At 35.1% G+C, this 17,836-nt stretch overlaps 1 protein-coding gene and 1 non-coding gene across 2 annotated transcripts in view; one reads left to right on the forward strand and one right to left on the reverse strand.

Annotated features, from left to right (window-relative positions):
• The window catches only part of NRIP1 (nuclear receptor interacting protein 1), a 94,176-nt gene that overhangs the window by 38,471 nt on the left and 37,869 nt on the right, over positions 1-17,836 (forward strand). The window lies entirely within an intron of this gene.
• Positions 538-646, reverse strand: LOC121479607. The gene has a single exon (XR_005984769.1). It is a non-coding gene; the product is annotated as a U6 spliceosomal RNA (small nuclear RNA).

A 17,836-nucleotide genomic window follows, 5' to 3' on the forward strand; every position in this document is an offset into this window, starting at 1 on the left:
TATGGTATGTCCTCCCATTATTTTGGTTGTACTTAATGTCTTCCAATATATTTTCAAGTTAACTTTTATTCTTCAGGTATGTTTTGTTGTTGGATTGTTTTTTGTTTTTGTTTTTTAAGATTTTATTTATTTATTAGAGAGAGATACTAAGAGAGAACACAAGCAGGGTGGAAGGACACAGGGAGAGGGAGAAACAGGCTCCCCTCTGAGCAGGGAGCCCCTGTGGGGCTCAATCCCAGGACCATGAGATCATGACCTAAACCAAAGGCAGATGCTTAAGGACTGAGCCACCCAGGTGCCCCTTTTGTTGGATGTTTTTAAAATGTTATTTTCTGTTTGTTACTAGTGTGTAAAAATGCAGTTGATTTTTTAGAAGTGATTTATATTTAGCCACAATGAACTAAACATGAACATACTTGTGTAAGTAAATGTTAGATATGCTGAAAAGCAAAGAAACAAGATTAGAAATCCAGAATTTTACTCTGAAATTATTTTTGATATTTTAATAAATCCTAGGTTAATAATCCATCTTTTTTTTTTAATATGGAGCGTTTCACGAATTTGCGTGTCATCCTTCTGCAGGAGCCATTCTAATCTTCTCTGTATTGTTCCGATTTTAGTAGTTGAAGTGAGCACAATAATCATCTTTTTAAATAAATTTATTGAGATACAGTTCACATACAATAAAATTCATCAGTTTCAACTGTTCTTTATAGTCATGCAGGTTTGCAACCAACACCACCATCTAATTTTTGAGCATTTTTATGATCCTACAAAGAATCCCACACCCATTAGCAGTCACTACCCATGCCTATCCTTCCCCACTCCCAGTCCTTAGACAGCTGTGAATCTATTTTCTGTTTTTGAATTTGCCTGTTCTGGACATTTCACATAAATGGAATCATACAGTACATGTTTTTTTTTGTGACTGGCTTCTTTCACTCAGTATAGTAATTTTCAAGGTTCATCTGTGTTGTAGTGTTTATCAGTACTTCATCCCTTTTCATTGGCTGGATGTTATCTTTTGTATTGAGCATATCACATTTTGTTTGCCCATTCATCTGATGGACACTTAGATTGTTTCCAGGTTTTAGCTATTATGAATAATGCAGTTATGAGCATGCATATACAGATTTTTTTCATGGACATATGTTTTCATTTCTTTTCTATTTATACCTTAGGGGTCAGAATTTCTGGGTTATATGGTAATTATCTATTTAACTTTTAAGGAACTCCCAAACTGTTCTCTTTAGCGGTTGTACCATTTTACCCTTCCACCAGCAGTATATGAGACAGGTGAATAGTCATCTTAAAACTACTTCTGCATTCTCCAAAGAGTAATTGTTACACATTAGGTTTATCTTTATGATGATTATTTTAAATAATGGGAGAAATGGCAATTTATTTTAACCTCGGTTTCATTTTAAAACAATTTGTGGTTCTATGTAGAGTGTATCCTTTTTATTTTTTTATGGCCTTATTGAGGTATAGTTTACGTACTACACAATTCACCCATTCTAAGCATTCAGTATGATGATTTTGAGTCAATTTGTTTAGATGTGCAACCATCACCACAGTCTAGCTGTAGAACATTTTTATCACTCTAAAGTTTCTTCATGCTTGTTGCAGTCAGTTTCTGTTCCCTTCTGCTGTCCCAGGAGATGACCTGCTTTCTGTCTATATAATTTTGACTTTTCTAGACATTTTACATATAAACAAAATCATAAAAATATGTCTTTTATATCTAGCTTCCTTCACTAGCATTATGTTTCTTAGGTTTATCCTTATTGCATGAATTATTAATTTTTATTTATTTTATTTTGGTTACTACTTTAAGCTTATCCCTTTACCAGTTGATAGATATTTGGATTGTTTACAGTTTTTGGCTATTATGATTGATGCTGCTATAAACATTTGCACACAAATGACCCATGTTTTCATTCCTCTTGGTTAGATACCAGGAGTGAAATTGTTGGGTCATGTGATTAAATATATGAGTATGCTGTTAAGAAACTGCCAAGCTGTTTTCCAAAGTGGCTGTGGCATTTTATAGTCTTATCAACAATGTATAAGGGTTTCAATTTCTCTCTATTCTGCCAAACTTTGGATTTTTTAGTTTTTTTAAAGTTATAGCTAGTCTAGTGAGTTGTATAGTGGAATCTCATTGTGGTTTTATTTGGATTTCTCTATTAGGGATAGATGGTGAGCATCTTTTTGTATGTTTACTAAATAAACATGTATCTTTGGTGATATGTCTTCAGATCTTTAGCCTGTTAAAAAAATTATTTTATCTTCTTATTCTTTAGGTCTCAGGGTTTTAATATGTTAGATACTATTTCTTTATCATGTATATGATTTGTAAATATTTTCTTCTATTCTGGGGCTTGTCTTTTATCTAAGTTATGACTTGAAGAATTTGATGAAGTCCAATTTTTCCGTTTTTTGGTTTTTTAATGGATTGCTCCTTTATTGTCCTATTTAAGAATTCTTTACCTAATCTAGGGTCACAAGATTTTTTCCTATGCCTCCTAGAAGTTTTGAAGTTTTAGTTTTATAATTCCAGCTATGATTGATTTTAAGGGTTTTTTTTTGTAAATTCTGAAACATTTATACTTATTTATTTTTGCATGTGATTATTGACATGTTCCAGCATCATATGTTAAAAAGACCATTCCTTCCCCATTGAATTGCAGTGGCACAATTGTTGAAATTCAGATGACCATGAATGTGAGAGTTATTCTGGGTTCATCCTATTTCATTATCTGTGTGTCTGTCTTTTTGCCAATATCACACTGTGTTGATTATTGTAGCCTTACAGTAAGGCTAGAAGTTAAGTAGTTAAGTCCTAAGGCTTTAATCTTCTTTTTCAGAATTGTTTTGGATATTCCAAATCCTTATTTAGATTTCATATATATCTTAGAATTAATTCCTACCAAAAAAAAAAAAAAAAAGCATACTGGGATGGGACTGATAGATCAGTTTGGGGAGACTTGCCATCGTTTTTTTTTTCTTTTATAAGAATGTTTTTTTTTTTTTTTTTTTTTTTTTTTTTAATTTATGATAGTCACAGAGAGAGAGAGAGAGAGGCAGAGACACAGGCGGAGGGAGAAGCAGGCTCCATGCACCGGGAGCCTGATGTGGGATTCGATCCCGGGTCTCCAGGATCGCGCCCTGGGCCAAAGGCAGGCGCCAAACCGCTGCGCCACCCAGGGATCCCAAGAATGTTTTTTTTTTTAATTTTAATTCCAGAATAGTTAACATACAGTGTTATATTAGTTTCAAGTGTACAATATAGTGATTCAGCAATTCCATATATCACCTAGTGCTCATCACAAGTGTACTCCTTAATCCTATCACCTATGTCACCCATCCCCCAACCCACCTGCCTTCTGGTAACCATCAGTTTGCTCTCAATAAAAAGTCTGTTTTTTGTCTCTTCCGCCTCTCTCTCTTTTTTGTCACTCACTTGATTGTTTTGTTTCTTAAATTCCACATATGAGTGAGATCATATGGTATTTGTCTTTCTCTAACTTATTTCACTTACCATTGAACTCTCTGGCTCCACCCATGCCATTGCAAATGACAAGATATCATTCTTTTTTATGCCTGAATAATATTCCATTATCTATATCTCTCCCATATCTTTTTTACCTATCTGCCAGTCAGTGAACACTCAGGCTGCTTCCATAATTTGGCTATTATAAATAATGCTTCCATAAACATAGGGGTGCATGTATCCCTTTGATTTAGTGCCTTGTATTTTGGGGGTAAATACCTACCAGTGCAATTACTGGATAGTAGGGTAGTTTTATTTTTAACTTTTTGAGAAACCGTTTTCCACAGTGGCTGTACCAGTTTGCATTCCCACCAACAGAGCAGGAGTGTTCTTTTTCTCCACATCCTCATGAATACCAATTGTTTTTTGTGTTGTTGATTTTAGCCATTCTGATAAACGTGAGGTGATATCTCATTGTAGTTTGGATTTGCATTTTCCTGATGATAAGTGATGTTGAGCATCTTTTCATGTATGTGTTGGCCATCAGGAGGTCTTCTTTGGGGAAATGTCTGTTCATTTCTTCTGTTCATTTTTTAACTGGATTATTTGGTTTCTGAATGTTCATTTGTATAATTGCCATTTTAACAACATTGGTTCTTTTAGATACGTGAACATGGAATGCATCTTTATTTAGATTTTCTGTAATTTCTCTAAACATTGTTTTGTAGTTTTTCAGTGCATAGGATTTGGACTGTTGTTAAATTGACTTTTTTTTTTTTTTTTTAGAGAGAGCAAGCAGGGTGGGGGTAGTGCATAGGACCAGAGAGAGAGGGAGAGAGAGAATCTTAAGCAGTTTTCACACCCAGCACAGGACCCCTATGTGGAGCTTGATATCATGACCCTGAGATCATGACCTGAACTAAAATCAAGAGTCAAACATTTAACGGCTGAGCCACCCAGGCACCCCTATTAAATTTATGCTTAAGTCTCTTACTCTTTCAGTTGCTATTGTTAAGTGGAATTTTTAAAATTTCATTTTGGGGTTATTTCTAGTATATAGAAATGCAATTAATTTTTACATTTGAGCTTATATCCTGCAACCTTTCTAAACTTTCTTAGTAGCTTTTCTGTAGCCTTCTTAGAATTACCTACATACAAGATAATGTTGCCTGCGAATAGAGAGTTTTAACTTTCTCTTTTCCAATCTATGTGTCTTTATATTTCTGGCCTGATTGCACTGAGTGAACTCTCTGGTACAGTGTTGAATAGTGATGTCTAAAGGAGACATCTTGCCTTTTTACCAGCATTATAGGGCAGAGCATTCAGTCTTTTACCATTAAGTATGACGCTAGTTGTGTATGCTTGTCTCAGAAAGGAATGGTTGTCTTCACCCTGAAACAATCGATTAATGTAATATACCTTATTAATAGAATGAAGGACTAGAACCTCATAAATATCTCAGTAGATGCAGATAAAAGAAAATCAAGGAAACAGAAAACAAAGAGTTTAAACAAAGGAAGAGGTAGAGGGGAAGCTACTTTACAAAAAGTGATGAGAAGCTTCTCTGAGGAAATGACACTAAAACTGATATTTAAACAACCTGAAAGCCCTAATCAGGCAAAGAATACAGTGAGAAGTAGTCCAGCATTTGGGATTGTGCTTTTCTTGTTCACTTTGTAATTCCAACACCTAGCACAGTGCCTAACCTCTAAGCTTTGTTCAGCTTAACACATAAATAGTTGAGTGTCTTGCTTCCTACTAGAGTCACATTCATTTTATTGTATCTGTCATTAAATATTATTTGAAATTATATATTTTGATGATTGCATAATATTCCATAGAAATATTGCATTACTATAATTATAATAGTCATTTAAACACTTTCTTATTCATAGAAATGCTTCCTGTCTTCATGATCCAAAACATCTGGCAAATTCAGTTCCACTGACTTGGATTTAAGACTAATTTACTCATTTATTAATATAAGACAGTGTTAAAATATTAATCTATGAGAGTAGTTTAGTATTATCTTTTGCTAACTTTTATTTAAATACTCTTTTAATTTATCTTTCTTGTGATCATGTCAGCTCAAAAAGGTTAAAACAATGCTTTAATAGAGACCAGCTATTAAAGCAAACTATTCTAGAATGTGGCAAAGTATCAGACATAAATTGTGGGCTCTGGATATTTTTTCTTTATTTGGAAAATATAGACTCATGAACTTCACATACCATTCATTGCCAAGTGTTGAGATCATAGTAGGTGGCTTACACTAGAGAAAAATTATATTTGTATTCCAGAGAACTACAAAGGCCCCATCTTTGAAATAAAATATACTAGAGTTTGAATTCCACTTTAAGCTTTTACTGGTTTTATGATTTGGGGTAACTTAAAGTCAGGTTCCTCATCTATAAAATGGAGTTGATAATAGTCATCTCATAGGGTTGTTTTAAAGATCATGTATATAAAGAGGTTAGTTGAGTGTCTGACAGGAAGTGCCCAGAAAACAAGAGCTACCATTAATTAATTACCTTTTAAGTCTCTGGTAGTCATGGGAGTATTAGTAGGAGTGGTTAGCTATACAGATTCCTTATGCTTCAAAGCTTCACTAGTAGATCTGACCAGCTTATTAATAATACGCCTCCAAAGATGTTTACTGATATTTTTGTGAGGAGTTGGATCATTTTCTTCACTGAATATACTTGAAGTTGTTTGGAGACTGTTTCTTGTCTACAGGTATACACAAAAGATTTGGCCCAAAAGGTGGTATTTTAAAGTACCATTAAGTTAGATCTTTTGACATCAACTTGTAAGTCACTATTTGCAGGATTCATAAATAGTTATGGTTACTTTCTTTTACCAGCTTTAAAATAAAGGTGATACTTTCTGTTTTTCAAGAAGGAAAGAAATGCATCTGAAAACTAAGCAATTAGATTCTTTTTGAATGTCAGTGCTTTAGTAGGTAATGTTGACTAGGGGCAAGCTGGGGTTGCCAAGATATAGCTTCCACGGTTGGGCCCTAGGGATTTAGGAAATCCCTGAGGCCCCCAGCATATTCTAATAGGAATACTAATACAATTGCAAATACGGTTATTTTTAAATTCACGTATAAATCACTGCCTTCTAGTTATAAATAATCAGAAGTGATTGTTCCCTATTCCTCTTAGAATGCCTGTCAGAATTTATAGTCAAGGCTCAATTTAAATCCAAGATTTGTAATTTTGGGACATGACACTTAGCTGGCCTTGCCCATTGTCTCTTTCCCCTCTATAAAATGGGATAATGCCTTCTCTGCTCATTTCACTGAGTTATGAAGATCAAACGAGGTCATGTCCATGAAAGCACTTTGTAAAGCACGTAGCTTACTAATTATTACTCCAGTTTATCCTGTCAGACCTGCCCTTTTCTCACTACTGTTTAGTAGGTCACTGGTAGAGGTGACATGATAGCTCAGAACTCTGTAATATGCACCACCTATGAGGAGTGTTTTACTTGTGCTGGGGAATGGACAGTTGTAAACTATTGGTATTTTCATCCCTTGTTTTATTTATTACCAAAGTAATACATGTTTATTATATAGAAACTGGGAAATATAAATCAGCAAAAAGGAAAAATAAAAATTACCTCTAAATGGAGAAATAATTGCTACATTTATTTTCATATATTTTTGAAATAAATTTGGTTAAACTGAACATAATGTTCTGCTTCCTATTTTTATCACTTATTATATGAGTTATATGGAATGATATCCTATAATTTTTATATTTTAATAGCTACCTAGTATCCCATGTAATATACCAGAATCTATTAAACTAGTCTCAAACTTTTTATTTTGAGATCTAATGGCTGTTTTCAGTTTGTTTGTTATTTTTTGAACTATTAAAAACAATGTATATAATGACATCCTTATGGCTAAATACTTGTATATATCCATTTTTTTTTTTTTCTCATTAGGATAAACCTTAGACTTAGAATTGCTACATTAAGGTGCATGGAACATTTTAAGAAATTTAATTTTTTTTTGTTTTATTGAGTTATAATTGACATCTAATAAACTGCATAGTTAAGGTTTACAGTTTGATCAATTTGGCATATGTATACACCCATGAACCTATCGCCACAGTTAGTATCCTTTTATAATCCTTCCTTCCTGTACATTCCTACCCCTTTATCCCCAGGTAGCCACTGAAATGTGTTCTCTCCCTGTGGAACACTTTGCATTTTCTACAGTTCTTTGCAAATGGAATTATATACTAAATATTACTTTTTGACTGGCTTCTTGCACTCAGCATAATTATTTTGAAACTCATCCATGCTGTTGCTTATATCAATTGTGCATCCTTTTTTGTTGCTAAGTAGTAAATATTCCATTTTGTGGGTATACCATAATTCACTTACCTACTGATAGGCATTTGAGTTGTTTCCAGTTTTTGGCTATTTAAAATAAAGCCGCTTTGGAGATTGGTGTACAAGTCTGTCTATGGACATAAGGCATATAATATTTATTACATTTTTGTGCTAGAAGGTTACATAGGTAGTATTTTGTAACAGAAAAGGTTTAGTTAAAAAACTATAGCTATGTTTTTCTTCCCTTTTTCCTTGTTAGTTTTCTTTTTTCTTTTTGGATATATATCTTTGGGAGGGAGGATTTAGAATTTTTAGATGTGGCTTAATTGGATTAATTTGACAGAAATTTGAAATTAACAGGTTAATGAAGCACATCCTAGCAACTATAAATCTTATTCACAGTTTGTTTGCTTGAAGCATCTACTTTTATCAAATGCATGGTCTAAAAAGCAAACGTTACATGCTTTCCTTTAATGAAGTTTTCCTAAGTCATAAAACCATATTTCTCTGTTAAATGACTGCTTCTACATTGAACTTGAATAAGAAAAGATACTGGGAATAGCTTACAGAACTTCACAAAAGATATTCCAGAATCTGGTTTTCCTTTTCCTCAGATGCACGCTAGGCCAAAGGAGGAGCAGAGAATCTGAAGATTTCAGATGACATCAGAGCTACTTTACAACAGCCTTCTCGATTTCCTTTCTCAGAAAGTAGAGACAAACTCAGAGACAGATGGTGAGAATATTTTTCTTGACTTCTTAAGGCTTAATCATGGTGATTTTAATATATTTTAAAGAATCCTCTCTTAGTTATAAATTAGCTTGTAATCACAGACTTACTTTTTTTGTGTTTTATCTGTCAAATTATTTCATTAGGCACAGTGTGGTTTAAAAAAAAAAGTGAATAAGATACAATTTTAAAGAACTTACAGGGAAAGTATAAGTATAGATAAATAAATTTAACCAACCAGTAAAAAGAGGCTAAGTGCCATAAGAAAGACAGAAAAAGGGATCCCTGGCTGGCGCAGCGGTTTGGCGCCTGCCTTTGGCCCAGGGCGCGATCCTGGAGACCCGGGATCGAATCCCACGTCGGGCTCCCGGTGCATGGAGCCTGCTTCTCCCTCTGCCTGTGTCTCTGCCTCTCTCTCTATCTCTCTGTGACTATCATAAATAAATAAAAATTAAAAAAAATTTAAAAAAAAAAAAAGAAAGACAAAAAATTTCCTTCTGAATTTAAAGGATGTAGATTACTTCTGGAGAGGGGGTTGGGAAGCTTGAAATCAAAAATATTGTTTGTGTTGATGATACTTAATTTGTTTTACCAAAAACCAGAGAAAATGGACAGTTAATATAAAACCTGAAATAGCAATCTGATTTCAGATAAAAAGTTAATTATTGTTGTGAGGAAAAATAGGAGCAATATTTGGTTATTGTGGGTTTATTATAGTCTAAGTCAGTGATTTTTGAATTATATAAAATGGTTACCTCTTATAAGGCAAATAGTATATTAGCATTTCTGAGAAGTAATAAAATAATCTGACTAAATTAACACAAGTAGGTGGGCAGAACAACAGAAAGAGATGGGCGAGTGGTTAATTCTCCTTGGATTAACACTCCTGTTATCTAGTAGAGCTACAACCTAAATGAATTTGTCCTGTCTTAAGCTCTTGGACTTTGTGCTGCTTTTGCCTGGGCAGAGAAGCACTCCAAGTAAACCAGGAAAGGACATAGTGATTAATTATTGTGCTCATAATTAGTTGTGAAGAGTTCACTTTCAATTAGCTAGCTGAAAAACTCTTGTTAGGAGAAAGCAGATAAGATATCCTAAAATTCATGGTGTTTTAATGGCCTCTGATGTTTCTAAAGGGGGATGGCAACTTTGAGCCAAATTTGTTCCTTATCTTAGGTATAATATGGTTGGCACGGTGATGATACAGATTCCTTTCTCTTCACTATTCTGGTTATATTCAGAAAAGCTAGTGAATAACTTATTTAATCATTCTACTTCTTTCTTATTTTGATCATTCTGTTTATTCTTTCTTGTAATTTAAGTATGAAAATCTTTAAAACATTTTATTTGTTAAATAAAAATCACATTTACTAATAATTATTTGGTTGCTAGTCATTCTTCACATATTCACCTATTATTTTTTCCTCTAAATTGAGATTTTAAATCAACCAGACTTGTATTTGTTAAATGCTGAGTTCTTTCATTTGTGTTAATGACTGATAGTCTGAAATTTGCTTTTATAGTTGTTACTGCACCCCAATTCCCAACTTTTAATTTTGTTAAGTGAAAATTGTAATCATGCATATTCTTGTGACCTACAAGATATAATTAGTTTGTTGTTCTTAATTTGTCAACGCCCTTGTTTTACCAAGTAAGCAACCACCACTTATGACAGTTGGATAAATAAATTATAGATAGCCAGCTGGCAAATTTACATAGCCAGTAAGTTGTCTTTGAAAAATGATCAAATTTAGATCTTTCTCTCAAATAGAAAAGATAGATTCTTTAGAATGTACAATGAATAGTTTTGAAAGCATATAAAAATGAGCTATTCATGATTATCATCTATATATATTTAAATTTTTTTCAAGATTTAGAAATGAATATGTTAATTGTATGTTTGTTTTCTAAATTATGTTTTGAATGAGAGTTCTTGATCAAATAAATTTGGAGAAATTGTCATTATATAAAATATCTTTTAAGTAGGCATTCCATTAGCCAGCCATTGGATTCTCAGTTTCCAAAAGGAGGGCCTTATATAGATTAGTATTTGATAGAAAACACTTGAAGACTCTGAATTAATACATTCCATGAGGTTCTACTATAGTTTGTCTTTCATACAGCTGCACTCCAAAAAACAGGTATGTCACTTTTTTTTTAAGAGAGAGAGAGAGAATGGGAGAGGGGCAGTGAGAGAGAGAGAGGGAGAATCTCAAGCCGACTCCACATCCAGGGTGGAGCCCTACTTGGGGTTCAACCTCAGGATCCTGAGATCATGACCTGAGCCAAAATCAAGAGTTGAATGCTTAATCCACTGAGCCTCTCAGACACTCTATATATCACATTTTTAGGTAATGTCCTTCTGAATGAGAGGCCAAAGAAGGTGATTATGAAAAAAAGGAGAATAATTTGATTAAATGAATATTGCAAGCCATATAAAGCATGAAGTGTTTATAAAACTTCTCAGTGCCTTGGGCCAGATTTCCAATGCTCAGTTGTCAGCTCCTTTTGGAAAGAAAAAAAAGTTAGTCATCATATGGGATGATGTTAGTTATATGGAACTAACAAAATAAAAACACAAAAAAGTGTTTTTTGGGGACTCCATATACTTTCTACGCTCTGTTTATTTCAGAGTGCAACATTTATTTATTGGCGAACTTTGGTAAATATTGATAACATAAAAATAGTGACTATCTTGGGTACAATTAGATATAATTGACCATAAATCAATTTAGCTTAAACACTTGAATATACTCATTTTCTCACTAAGTGGAGTTTTTATTATAACTCATGCATTCTCATTGGGAAGAGTTCTCTAATGTATGTTTTTTTTTCTAGTTCAATTAAATTGTTGATAAGTATTTCAACACATGTTTTAAGTGCTAAAACTTTTCCATCAGCTTACAGAAGTATCTGTATAAAGAGACAATGGCCAATGATTTTGCTGGTTCTAACAGATTGGGTCACTAGGTTGGTAAAATGAGTCTAGTCATCTACATGGAATGCCTTCCCCAAACTTTATAAAACATTTCTCAAAGTAATGTTTTTAAGAAATCACACTGTGAGGGGCACCTGGGTGGCTCAGTCAGTTAAGGATTGGCTCCTGATAATAGCTCAAGTCTTGATCTCAGGGTCATGAGTTCAAGCCCCAAAATAAAAGGAATCACACTTTAAAAAAGTGTTTAAACTCCTACACAAGATATTCAGTTGAGAACATGGTACTGGTGAAACTGAGATCAGTCCAGAATCTAGGTGAGTTATTTTAGATGGAATTAATTCCCTAAACTAACTTACCTTTCTCAACTGATGTTTCCCTGGCTTTGTGGACAGCCTTTGCAAGAAAATGTGGATGATGCACTCAAGTGAAGCATTAATTTCCAAGATTGCTTTAACCACTCCTTAATTTCCTTTCCCACAGCCAGCATCTTATCTCAGAATGCATTTCTCATCTTGAATGCTTGTGCTGGAAGCCTCCTTACTTAGGCCTTTGTCTCCACAGCCATCACATTTCCCTAAAACTTCCAGTTTGCTTGTGTTAGTTTTCTCATAGAATAATTCAGTGATCCCAATAACATAATGACCATAGGAAAGTAACAGGCCTTCCTTAATTCTAACTCACTATTACAGTGGGAAACGTTAATATAATTAACATTTTGCTGAACTTGGTGTCATTAAAGGATTGACTTTTTAAAAGTCTTTTACTTAGCACTTTAATTTTTTTTTTAAAGATTTCATTTATTTATTCATGAGAGATACACAGAGAGAGGCAGAGACATAGGCAGAGGGAGAAGCAGGCTTCCTGCAGGGAGCCTGATGGGGAACTCAATCCCAGGACCTCAGGATCAGCCCAGAACCAAGGGCAGATGTTCAACCGCTGAATTACCCAGGTGCCCCTACTTAGTACCTTAATTGATGTAACTACCTAACATTTTGAGAGGAAAATTTACCACTATACCAAGCCTCCATGTCAACTCAGGTTTTTTTCTCTCCCATGAAAGATTTAATAATTCTTTTTTTTTTAATTTTATTTATTTATTCAAGAGAGAGAGAGAGAGAGAGAGAGAGAGAGAAAGGCAGAGACACAGGCAGAGGGAGAAGCAGACTCCATGCAGGGAGCCCAACGTGGGACATGATCCTGGGTCTCCAGGATCACGCCCTGGTCTGGAGGCGGTGCTAAACTGCTGAGCCACCCGGGCTGCCCTCCCATGAAAGATTTCAAATGAAATAACTAAAATAACTTTAAAATATGTTGATAAGAGTGTTAATTCACTTTCGCTTCTTACCCAGACCCTCGTCATTTTCACTTAAAATAACTGTAATAAACCTGATATTCTCCTTGATTCTCTGCCATATTTGCCCTTCAACCACATGGCCTGTGGTTTGCACATCTGAAATGAGTGTGATTCTAACAGTAGAGTTTACACATTTTATTTAGATAACCAGAATTTCCTCACTCACTCTGGATTAGAAGTATACTAGTCATTTTCAAACACCATTTATTTTCTTTTTTGTATTTACTTATAGAAATTATTGATGGGACCTGGGTGGCTCAGTCACTTGAGCATCTGAGTCTTGATTACAGCTCAGGTCATGATCTCAGGGTCTTGGGATCAAGCTCTAGGACAGGCTCCCACACTGGGCATGGACCCTGTTTAAGATTCTCTCTTTTCTCCTTCTGCCTGCCTCCCCGCCTCTCCCCACCACCATGCAGGCATGTGCACTCATGCACCCTCTCTCTCTCTCTAAAAAAAAGAAGATAGATTATTGGTAGTACAATCTATGCAAGCTCTAGCTTGAAGCTTTTGTCTCCAGTTGACCTTCCTCCTTCCTGCCATCTTGCATCTTGTTCTCTAAGGTTCTCCAAATATCTGTGTGAAGGACCAGTTTTTGTTTTCACTTCATATATTTTTTTAAAAGTTACTTATTTTGTATTTTTAAAAAGCTGCTATCTACAACAGGTTGGAAATTAAGAAAAAGGCACACAAATTACAAGTCCAAATTTCTCATCATTGAATTTAACTGATAGTAAATTACATTATCAAATTCTATAAAACTTTCTAATTACTCACAGTTTCTGTTATTTGAACAGAATTCAAATATCTGTGATTAGAAAACTAAAGTTTCTAAAACCTACTGTGTGCTGTTGCTTTTCCCTGCTGGGACTGATGCGCTTCCCCCTGCTTGAAGAGTGCTTTTTAACTTCTGTTCATTTGGCAAAACCTTGATTTTTGCCAGTCATGTAATGTGAATTACATGCCACCTCTGGGGTCAGGTGCCTTCACTGACAAACATGTTCGCTGCCTGTCTACTTCCCAAGAACTTCCCCTTCATGGTTTTTTCACTTTGTGCATGAGTTTTCCTATAGTAGTATCTCACTATATGTGGATTATATTTTTCCTGATGGGGTGGGGTAAGCCTACTAAGGGCCAGTTTATCACTTAGCTATCCTTCTGCCTTCAGCTCTCAACATATACTATCTTCTTTATCAATAATTGTGGATTTGTTACTTCTGTATGGTGATTCCCGAAGAGTAGAGACCAGGCAAAGAATGATATTTTGTATCATTTTTAGTTTCCTAATTTTCTTTTTTAAAAGGTCATTCTTTTCTTTCCCCTACTCAAGTCTTTAAGGCTTTTCTGCACAGAGAATAGCATTTTTCTGGCATAGTTAATAGTGTAAATTCTTGAAAATTAGAAAGTGGAGATTTTGTTTGAAGATTAAAACCAAGATTGAAGTTCTTGATTCTGTTACAGTTAGACTAGCCCCAGTTCTCAAACTTTTCAGTCTCAGGACCCCTCCGGACTCTTAACTTATTGAGGACCCAGGGGAGCTTTTCTTTGTGAGGGTCATATCAACCAATATTTTACCACATTAGAAATCAAAACTAAGAAAAATGTTAAAACGCAAGAATATACAAGGCTATATTCCATTAGCCATTAACACATTAGCCATGACACGTCATGTAGCCTCTGGACATCATTGTACACTCTGAGAGAAAGAAGCAAAAAAGCAGATAACAGGTTAGTATTATAAAAGTATTTTGACCTCATGTGCCTCCTAAATGGATCATGGAGACTCTTGGGGTCCCTGGACCATGCTTTCCGAACTTGTGCTTTACAGGAATTTACTTAACTAATTGCCAACAGAATATTCTGTGTTTTTATTTCAATAATGTATCCTAGCCTTTGTGTTTGTAGGTTAGTAAATTATTGGAGTTTTTAAAAAATATCTGCAAGACTTATATTACCCACCCTTATATTAATGTCTAGACATAGAATGTGCTGGAAACTATTACCAGTGGGATGGAGGTGCTTATTCAGGGAGAAGTCATTTTATTTGTAAATACTTGGGAAGGTCATTTCTAGTTGTGCCCTGTCACTACACTGGCTTTCAATTACTAGACCTTTTTATGACTTGTGAACCTCCAAATACTTCTCCTGTGGTGCCTCTTCTTACTCCAGAGGGTTTGGAGATTTAGTCCCTCCTTAATGATCTCGAAGAGTAGAGTTTACTTCTTCAGGGAAGTGAGAAATACTCCCTTCAAAATCTTTCTTCTCTCTTTTGTTTTGACCTTCCCCTGCACTTGCTTCAATATGATCCCTGATGCTGGCTTTCCTTTTCTGAGAGTACAGTCTGCTCTCTGGCAGATAGTTTCTTGGCCTTAGTGTCTCCTCTTCTTTTTTACTCCCTACCCTCTTACCTTGGCTGATACTCTGTTAAATTCCTTCTGAGGTCTTAGCAGGACAGTCAGTCTCTAGAGTATTTGACGACTCTCTTCAAATTGCATGGGTACTGGGTCTTCCCAGAGAGTTCTGGGATTTCATTGTGTACCTTGTCAGCCGCATGGGAATACTAAGATGGTTGCTAGTTGAGACTTAAATCATGGACAGCTCAATATTCTTTTTTACTAACAGTCTTTTTGTTGTGTAACGGTGTCATGGTGTGAAACTGTAATTTAGGGACTTATCATTGTAAGTGATATATAAGAAGCACAAAGCTGATAGAATGTTGGGACTTTTTATTTTTTAATTCTGAGTTCTAAACATAGTACATACTCAATAAATGTTTGCTGGAGTAATTTTATTCTTATTAGTGTTGATGAAACCCTTGATGTGATAGCTCCATCAACCACATTATGGTTTAAGCCAGACATCTCTCTCTTATAGCCAAGGGAAATATGTCTTCATACTATCCTGAAAAGGTACATATTGCTGCCTTACTAAGCAAAAATTCTTACCCGATACTTAATGAAGATTGTCCTTTGAAATGTACAAAATCCACATCTCCAACAGAATCTGATTTTGACTCTTACATACCTCTATCGGAGTTCTTAGTTTTCTTGAAACCGTATAAATCATGTCAGGATTTGTGATTTATAAACCTGGGCTTGAGAAACAATAATCATTTTTTTTTTTACTTAATGTATTTACTATTAAAAATGCCCTTTTTAATAGCACTATATTCTATAAATTGCTTTCCAACGATTCAGACCAACCTTTATTGTTTTTTTAGTTATCTTTTTCTTCAGGGTTCCTGCCCCCTGCCTTATTTTGACCATGTTTTCTTCTCTGCACTAATTCATCTCAAATTTCTCCCCTCCAAGCCATGAACAACTCTACAACTTCTGTTTTTGTTTTTGACATGCATTTAATCATAGCATTCACTGCCTGTAAACCTTCCACTGCCCACCAAGATAAAGGCCAGCTCCTTGGCATGGCCTTGATTCAAAGTCCTTGGTCCCAATTGCGTTTTCAGCCTAATCTCTAGTCACATTGGACCACCCCCTTCCTGTATCACACTCCGCTCTTCTCTGCCTTTGACTATTATTTATGTAACGTAGAGTGGCGCCATTCTCTTCTCCCTGGCCAGCCTTTCCTTGTTTTTTGACCATAACTGACCACCACTTAGGACACATATACCTGTGAACTGAAAGCCTAGTTACACTCACTCTGCATTCCTAGAGTACCTTTTTTTATAGATTTTATAGATTTTATAGATAGCATTTAGCACAGTGTATGCTCTTGACTCCTTTTGCACAGAGACAAGAAATTCACATGTATGGTTCACTCTCATGTGTTACCTACTTACCAGGTATTACTTTACCCTTTTCTTGTCCCATTCAGGAAAGCATAGCAGAATTCAAATAAGTGAAAGTATGTTGAGTTACTCAGAGTAGTCTTGAATTTTACTTAGTCTTTTTTTATGAAAAGGGCAGAATTTGGAACCTATTGGACCTGAATAAATTCTTACCTTTCACTGAATACTCTTTACAACTAATTATGACATACCTTATATCTGATGATGACAAAGGAACATTTTATAGAAGGAGAAATACTTAAAATGCAAAATCCTAAAATCACTGTTACAAAGTTTGTTCCCTTAGACTATTGGGAGCATAGCTACTAAATTAAACTTTGAGAGCTTTGCCAGGGAAGACTCACACCCTCTGCTGGCATTGATACTGTTCTCTGGATACATGCATTGGAAATACTGCACACAATAACAGTATATTACACTGACTTTTTGTAACAAGGCTGACATTGCTTTATTTTACGTATGTTCATTTTCACAATGCTGATTTTTTCCTCTTGTAGCCATGTATCCATGATGTTAGGTAGAAGAAATAAACATATGATGTAATTTTCTTTACCTGTTACAATTTTAGTAAGCTATATGTAATATGCATGAAGTTTGTGACTTAGCCAGCTAGAGGCTTATTCTTAAAAGAAAAAGAAATTCTAGAGATTAATGTTGATGGAAAGATTTCCTTATTTTTAATTTATGACTGTTCCGCAAACCTAAGAGCTAACAAATAGAGCTTTAAGTTTTCCTGTCACTGCACTAAAATATGGGCAAGAAGAAGATTCCCCCCAATTCTTTAATAAGTGCAATGGGAGGTTTAATTGTGAGGATTGATGGCTGCCCCATCCTTTGTGATCGCTTGCTTACATAATTTGTTATGAACGAATGCTTCTAGGTAAACTCTCTCTCCAGAAAGCTGGTGATTTGTTCTGTGCTGCTTGGGAAGGGTTAAGAGGAGACAACATCCTGTCAAAGACCTTGTTTTTAATTTTGCCTCTCACACTGGCACAGATCCTGCTAAGAGCAGCCCAGATTAGTTCGGAAAACCTTTGAAGAGATTTAAGATGTCCTTCAGCCAGTTTGAAGGTTTTTGTCTTGCAAATCCAGTACAAGGGCGCCTGCAGGCATCTCGACCCTTGCTGTGCTGCGGATGCAGCTCAAGGTCACACTAACCCGCCCTGT

This window comes from Vulpes lagopus, chromosome 20 (genome assembly GCF_018345385.1).
Source record: "Vulpes lagopus strain Blue_001 chromosome 20, ASM1834538v1, whole genome shotgun sequence".
Classification (NCBI taxonomy): domain Eukaryota; kingdom Metazoa; phylum Chordata; class Mammalia; order Carnivora; family Canidae; genus Vulpes; species Vulpes lagopus.